The 8,569-nt window shown below is 44.5% G+C and overlaps 1 pseudogene across 1 annotated transcript; it reads left to right on the forward strand.

Annotated features, from left to right (window-relative positions):
- Nucleotides 1-458: 458 nt before the first annotated feature.
- Nucleotides 459-1,094, forward strand: LOC306652454 (cysteine-rich hydrophobic domain-containing protein 1-like; annotated as a pseudogene). Its single transcript has one exon. The product of its transcript is annotated as a cysteine-rich hydrophobic domain-containing protein 1-like (transcript).
- The last annotated feature ends 7,475 nt before the right edge of the window (nt 1,095-8,569 follow it).

Below are 8,569 nucleotides of genomic sequence, written 5' to 3' on the forward strand. Positions count from 1 at the left end.
TTTTCCCCTCTTCACTAAAGGAGGAAAAGAGATGTAGCTGATCTCTGAGCCCAAATTTGTATCAGGGATCCACGGACGCCAGGAGCTGGGGCAGAGGCAGGACTATGTGGGATTGAGAATATGCTCATTTGCTGAGTACGAATGGAGAGTTTGGGGATCATTCACATGTGCAACCCTAGCCAATAGACTCACAATCTACTGATTAATTCCGCGATCCTGTTTTCTTCTTCTTTTTCCGTTTGTCATTTTCATTTGAAGAATTCTAAAGAGCAGAGACCTGTGCATCATGGACAAGCCAGATTTGGTGATGGATCTTACCCATGACCTCGGGAAAGCCTGAGGCACAGGAAGGTGTTCCTCCTGTGCTCTGCCTGTTTCCGTGAGTGAGGGGGTGCTTCACCAATTGAGCCTGATGCTGTTGGGAGATATAGCAAGGCAAAGGCAAGTGTTGATGGCTCATGGGGTCGGGGGTCCCAGAAGAGAAACGTGGTGGCAAAAGAATACATTCCTCAGAGGAGGTGCCACCCCCGCCTCGTGTAGTGAGCGAGGAGCATCTGCGGAGATATACCCCGGACCCCGTACTGGTGCGCGGCCCCGGCCACATCACTGTGTTTGGCTTGAGCAACAAGTTTGATACTGAATTTCCCTCAGTTCTAAAAGGGATGGTGGCCCCAGAAGAATTTAAGAACAGCATTGGCCGTGTGAATGCATGTTTGAAAAGGCTCTCCCAGTCAATGTGAAATGGCTGTTGTGTGGGTGTCTCTGCTGCTGTTGCACACTGGGTTGCAGCCTATGTCCTGTTATCTGTCCTAACAAAAGAACCAGAAGATCAATTCAGAAGTTATTAGAGTGGGAAAATAACAGATTATATCACAAGCTTGCTTTGCACTGGAAGTTGACTAAAAGGAAATGCGAAACTAGCAATATGATGGAGTAATACTAATAGAATTCTTACCAAAATATCCCATATTCCGACCTGACTGAGAAGTTTTATTCAGTCACTTCTGTGTTACCTGTCATTTCCTACCCTTAGTGCCTTGTAGATGATTATGGAATGAAGATGGTCTCCTTTGCTGTGTTCAAGTTATTCTTTATAATGGATGTTCTTCAGGAGAACAAGGTCAGCAGTGATGAGAGAGACTTTTGCCAGAATCCAGCTTCTTCACCATCAATTCCAATGGAGGTCTGTGTTCCAGAAAGATGTTCACAAATCTAAACTCACAAGGAAGTCAAGACCTTGGAACTCCTACATCAGTCTGTGCTGCTGTTCAGCAAGAACTGGAAGATGACCCCAAAATTTTAATCCCACTCAGCAAGGCTCTCCGTGGATCCCAGACTCACAACCAATGTGGAAAAAAAACATCTTTGGAACAGACCTTAATACACATCAGTCTGTTTGTGGATGAGAAGTTAAAGGCAGAACAGAACCACTATCTAACACATTCTTCAAATTTTTAAGGGAAGTTTTTAATGCCAATTTTTTAAAAAATGGCAAATATTTTAAATGCTAAAGAATGTGGCTTTGAATATCTACTGCAAAAAAAAAAAAAAGTTAAAGAAATTATGAAGAGAACCTGGAAACTCTGAAGAACCTACAATGAAAGTTCATTAAAGTTAATTCAAATGAAATCTACAAATAAAGCCTCTAAATACTCACTTCTTAAGACTTAAAGTCAAAGACTAGCAAAGCACAAAGACTTATGACTGACATCAAAACCCGACTCCAGCATTAGCCGAGGGGTAGGTGTTCCTCTTGAGGAAGGTAGGGGTTCCTCTTCTGACACCTGTTGCTCAACGACCATGTGGGATCCATTCTGGAACTTGACATGGGTCACCACCATGTCCACACCAGACAAACTTGGAGCACTGCCCATGGCCACAATGCAAGTTAGACGAGTGGCCAAGGAGGAGTATGAGAATACATTATGATAATACAGAGGAATTCAGTAAGGTTCAAGCCTGTCCAGCCTGATATCCAGCACTTCAGGAGCCATGCTGAAATGGAGGCAACAAGCATAAGTGAAGAGAGACAGAAAGCCTCCGACTTGTTTTGCTGCCTCCGATCTTGTTTTGCTGCTGCCGATAGCACAGTCCATGCAGAAGCTCCGAACACCTCCAAACCAGCTCATCTGAAACCTTCACCTCATGCAAAGCACATGACTACCCCTGCCCAGGGGGCCATCCACCTCGCCTCCCTAAATTTATACTTAGCACAACTGACACGACCACTGCCGAGACTTGCAGCGACTCTAAAATGGCGTCCACTCTTGCTCCACAGCCAGCACCCTCGCTTCTCCTAACTGCAAGGTCACTCCCTTGCCAAAGCTGCTCCTTCATTCACACACCAACAAACGATCATCAGCCAAAAAAGTGAAGATATTGCAGGTAGTGTAATCAGCCACACCACCAACACATTTTCATCCAGAAAAAGTCTCAATGGACGATGGAAAAAAAAAATGAAAGCAGGTATCCGCGGCCCCGATGAGCCCAACAAAATAAAATTAAAAAAAAAAAAAAAAAAAAAAAAAGCAGGTATCCGAGGCCCCGATGGGCAAGGTAAAAAAAATAAAATAAAAGCAGGTATCCGAGGCCCCGATGGGCTAACTAAAAATATGCATATGAAAAAGCAGGTATCCGCAGCCCCGATGGGCCAAAGATAACGGGTTAGAGACCCAGCAGGTATCCGAGGCCCCGATGGGCTAATAAAAAATATGCATATGAAAAGCAGGTATCCACAACCCCGATGGGCAACTTTAAAAGTAAGTAAATAAAAGGTAGGTATCCACAGCCCCGTTGGGCAAAGTGAAAAAAAAAAAAAAAAAAATGGCAGGTATCCGTGGCCCCGATGGGCTAACAGGAAATTGGAGAGGATAGGAAAACCACCCCAAAAAGATGTCAACCAAATACCATTCCAAAGAAAAAATGTAATAAAAGCGAAAATTTGCCTAAGAATAAACCGAGAATCTGAAAAACAACGAGAAGATGGCGGCAAAATAGCATAACAAAGCAAAGAATTTTTTTGAATAATTTATGTAATTTCCATGTTTGTTTGTTAAAGACCTCCATCATGGGTGGTACAGAACCAGAAAATGGTTCATAAGACCACAAATGTGGAGAGCCATAGTTAGGAAGCTCACATCCCCGGGAGAGGAACAAATATGGCTGCTGCAGAGGATTACAGAGCTTAAAGAAGTGAGGGAGGGCTGGAGGCGGAGGGAGCTAGAGAGGAGTGGCTAAAATATTCAGTCTAACTTCTGAAGGTTTCATAAGTTAAAAATATACCAAGGAACAAAGAAAATGAAAAACAAATAAGCAAACAATACCATCAAAATAAGCCAAACAAAACACTACTATATCACAAAGAACTCTAAACTGGAAGTAGGGTCCATTTCCAGTCCAAGAGTCACAACCTCAACTTTACTCATCCATAAAATGGGCACACCCAAGAAGAACTCAAAACAGAAAACTAATGATAAAATTCTCCACAAACTGAATAACAAATGTAAAATGCATTACATTGGTTTGATTTTGAGATTGTGGACTGAAAGAAGTATAGTTTTGATATATTGATGAAGTACCAAAATACCACAAGCAACCAAATTTGGAACTCTACCACCAAACTCTTGAACCCAAAATGTTAGGAAAGAGCAACACCAAAAGGTGAGAACCATCTTCAAAGATGAGTGAAGTGATAAGTTAATGAAGGATTGTTTATCTTGTAATAGATTATGAAAGGCTCATGGAGGTTAAATGATGTAACCAAGGTCATTCCCTGATGATTCTGAGGATTGCTGTATCCTACAGCACTGCCTTGGATGGTCCTTTCCATGGAAATTTGGACGCCTTTATGGGTGTCTCAGTGTAGGAGAGAAGTAAAGGAAACCATTTCACAAAATGGCTGCTTGATCCCAGAGAAAGCAAGGAGGAGTAGTGTTAGGACCTCTTGGTCCTTTCCAAACTGTGAGTCCTTGCTCTTTATATACTTTCCTACTTCCCCCAGGAATTTCATAGCTCAATTTACATAATCTGTTTGGACCAATCAAAAGCACTGTGGTGAATTTAACCTCTGGCGGTAACCAATAATCTATGAGCAAAAAGCATATAAAAGCCAAAGGTGGGGCGCGGAAGTGTTACTCTGCGGTGGAAGACCTCCTAGTAGAGAACCTGCAGCCACCAGGTAAGCACTTTGGTTCTATCCTGTTTAGGCAACTGACCTCATACCTGGTCCCATATTCTTTACCTGAGAAAGGAGAGACCCTGGTGGAATAGTTAGAAACCTGGCATTCTTTGGAAGTGAAAGGATATGCTAACCCCCTACCGTTGGAATGCAAACCAATTGTCAGATACATAACAAAAGTATGTAAAATCCTCTCCGGTAGGGGATACTCTCCACCTTTTAACTACTCTTGGCTCCCAAAAAAGCATTCCAAATGAGGCACATTGCCGTCACACTTTTGAAAAAGTAGTGCTTAAGAATCTAATAATCTTCAGAAAACTTTCAGATAATTTTCTCCAAGAGTCTTCCTGAAGGCCCCAAAATGAAGCCAGTGCAAAAGCCTACAAAGAAGACCTATTTTCTCCAGATATTGTGCAGAAAATTCAATTAAAATTTTTAAATATCATTCTGAATGACTGTCTTCCCCACCCCCCATATTGGTACTAAAGCTTGAATCCAGGGCCAGAGCTACATCCCTGATCCTGGCCTTGGTCCTGGCCCCCTGAACTTCTTTTAAACTAACCTTTCACCCTCATTTCTTTGCATGACTTTCTAGTAAAATAATAGGATAAACGAAATCTTTTACTACTTACATTGGAAATATCAATCTGACGGGAATGGAACTTCTCAAAAATGTTTGTCTTTCCTTGTCCTCCAACCCATGACCTCTTTTGCCCTTTGTCACCTTCATGCTATATTTACCCCTCTCTTCCACCAGCCCTCAAATCCTCCACTCTACTTCTTCCCCTGCATGACCTTCAATACTGCTTGACTTCATTTTATGAATCCATTACAATTCCATGCATAGAAATGAAGAAACGAAAAGGAAAACTGACTTGCTGGAAGTTAGTCCAAGGTAGACTCAAATGGGGCTGTACCAAGCACAGTGGGCTCCCAAATGCATGGTACAGACCCTTCTCCTTTTCTTTTTTTTCTTTTTTCTTTTTTTTTTGGCACTGGGGATTGAACCCAGGGACACACTATCAATAAGGTTCAACCTCAGTTCTTTTTTTAAATTTTGAGACAAGTTCCCGCCAAATTGCTGTGGTAGGCTTCGAAGTTGTGAGTCACGTGCATTGGCCACCTGACTTGTGGTGGTGTACCACCACAACCTGTCAGGTTTCCTTTCTGAAAGATCCAGAACGATCTAGTTGTAGACTTCCTTAAATCTTCATGTTCTCCACCCCTGCTGGGCTACCACCAAAAAATACACGGCCTGAGATAGCCACCAGATGGCAGCCTGAAACTATCAGGAGCTCATAGCTGGTATTGCAAGAAATGAGCTAAGTAAAAGTAGGATCTGAACTGAAGAAGAAAAAGTAGATGTTCCGAACCAGAACAAAGAGTTGAAGTACTTGATTTCATTTGAAGAATCCCCCTTAGTGGGAGTTTTCCTTAGCTTCAAAGCAGTATCTTTTATAGAAAACGTTGATAAATCACTGAAGTTCAAAGTAGCAGACTGATAGGATCCTTTTCAAATCATCAGTGAAATGTGGCTAAAAGGACTAGAGCACAATATGGAAAAAAGAAGACCAGACTAGGGGAAAGGCCTTTATTGTTTTAGTTTTTGCTTTTGGTACTGGAGATTGAATGCAGGGATTCTCTACCACTGAGGTACATCCCAAGTCCTATTTATTTATGTGTTTATTTATTTATTTTACTTTGTGACAGGTTCTTAATAAATTGCTATCAGCTCCTGGAAAAAAAAAAAAAAGAATACATTCCTCATCCAGTTTCAATTTCTACTCCTTACGGTTTCACTTATTAGTCTCCAGATTCATTACAGAGAGATCATAGCTGAAAGTCATGTCCTTGATCCTACATTGATTCAGGTGCATTCACTTGCACTCGGAAAAATGCATCAATTGCTTACCAGTTCTTCTGTGACATGAGAAAAATTCATGGGAGAACTCCTCTAGTCAAAGGGGAGGGAGCAGATTCTGGGCAGCTAGATCTTGAAGGGCGCGGGGCTTCTAGGCTCCGGTAGGAGAGGGAACTTCCTTGCACTTCCCAGAGGGCTTGTGAAGCCTAGGGCAACATGAACTGGGAAGCCTGGCTCACGGGACATGGCGCGTGCTCTCCCAATTCCACCTGAGGTCACAGAGGAGCGGTGAGAACGCGGTGGCATCACGGATCCCAGGACAACCAGAGCCCATTGGTCTCCTGGAATCTTCAAGCCCACATTCAAGACAGGCTCAGGCTCAGCTGTGAGGATAAGAGGGTAGATGAAAGAGAGGGCTCCAGGGTCTTGTGTTTCTTAAAGAAATGATTCTATCTTAGTTGCCGGGTCAACTAGAAACCAGGCGGTAAGCGGTATGCAGCCCCGTGGGCGATAAAGCCCTTCCTAAGCAGGCAGGAGCAGGGTTCCCACTGAAGCCTGACAGCTCGCATTTCCACCCAGGCCCGTTAGGGGGCGCTGTGCTCCTTTGGCCCCACCATTCCCACTGACAGCAGGCTCACCTGGCTCTACTGCATGCCCTTAGCCCCATCAAGGTCCAGTGGAACAGGCTGGGACTGAAGGCTGCCTTAGAAGACATGGCTCAACAAGATTGACACCGTCAACAGTGGATATGCCTTCCGCACCATTCCTCCAGGACCAGAAAGGCCCGGGTTTTCTTCTGGGTCAAGAATCTAGTCTAGAGGCCTAGCGGCCACACAGAGAGATGCTCACACAGAGAGTGAGCACTCAGCTCAGTACAGCAGGCAGTGCAGCGCCGGGGCTTAAGTGATCATTGAAATGGGACACGTCACATTCCACCTGTCGGGTTTCCCCTGCTCAGCTACAAAGTCTGCAAAGGAGACAGCTGGAACATGGGATGTGCCTGTTCCATGTGAAGGCCATTGGCTCCTCGGGTGGCTCATGAAGAAAGGAGGGAGTCAATCACTCAGCATGATGTTTGGAGGACAGGACGGACCTGACAAGAAAGGAGAGTTGTTCTGTGCTCACTCCAACTGCCAGGCCCCACCTGCTCGGCTGCTGCATTACGACTCCGCTGCGCCCAGAAACTTACCTGGTGGGATGTTTTCAGGGGCACGTCAACGCACCTCAGGAGGCACAAATGCCTTGCCCATCTGCATTCACCCAATGGTTCGTCTTCCTGACCAGACAAATGCCCCTCGGTCCCAAGGGTCTGTGCCATATTGCCAGGAGTCATCTTACCAGCCATGGGAGGGAGCAGCCTACAAGCCGGCGAATGAAGTAAAAGCCTGGTGATGGCATGATGAGCACAGTTTCACAGGGCTAACACCAGCATTGAACATAGACCCTGCTGAACGTGGAGTGGTGCAGAGCTGCCATCCGGAATATTCAAAAGGGGAGATTAAGGCCATTTGGGGGGGGCAAGAAAAGGTGGAGAGGGTCTTCCTGGAGAACAACTTCAGAGTAGATTCACTCTGAGACTCGTCATTGTTCACGGTCAACCCACATATTCCTCCACATATCTACAGCCTCATCATACACTACTAATTCAGGAAGTAGTGAGTTTGCGTTCGTTCTGCATGCAACCTTGAACACTGACCCTAATGTCATTTCAAGTACATCAATGCCCTTGAAAAGTCCTTTCTCATTCTCTTGCTCCCAAGGGTCAGTTGAATATACATATACTGATTCCTATATTTTTCTACCACAAGAAGCATGGGCAAAGGCTTTCCTAACATCACAGCACCTACTCCACGACCAAAAATGTAAACCAGCTGGTCCTGGAATATGCAACACTAACCCCTGGCTCTCCGTCCTAATGAAGAGTTCACCACGGTCTCAGAAAATGAATCCCCTAAAGGTCTATGAAGAGCCAAGTGTGAGGATCCTACATCAGCAATACCAGAATATCAAGCCAGACGTGGTTCCATGATAACCAACATTTTAATAGGATTACTGCGAAGAAAAAGCTTACCTCAAGCATTTGCAAAGTGTCTCCTCCCATTTCCTTCCTGACATGTTTCTATTCCCTGCCCACAGGCCCTATGCCTAATGTCTCCGGATTCCTCCTTCCCGCGTGAGATCTTGGAAAGAGGTGTTTTGTGTCATTCCTCACCCTCCAAAGCACACTGCCTTCATTCCTAGATTCCAGGTATACATGAGAGCAACTCACACCCCGAGTTGTTGTTATGCTTCACCCAATGCTAGGCTGCATCTCTTGAGGATGTCCATCAAAATTAAAAGAGTGCATAAAAGAGCTCCATTTCTCTCGACCCTGGAGCTCCAATGATATTGGGAGAGTAGGTTGTAAATCCCCCGTGATAGTCCTGAATGCTACCAAGAGAGGCTCACATGGACTCCGCCCCAATTCCCACAATTATTCACCAAGAAGTCACAAGGAAGCCACTGCAAAGCCATCCTCTCAGAGAAATTCC

This window comes from Sciurus vulgaris (genome assembly GCF_902686455.1).
Source record: "Sciurus vulgaris genome assembly, contig: HiC_scaffold_233_arrow_ctg1, whole genome shotgun sequence".
In the NCBI taxonomy this organism is placed as follows: domain Eukaryota; kingdom Metazoa; phylum Chordata; class Mammalia; order Rodentia; family Sciuridae; genus Sciurus; species Sciurus vulgaris.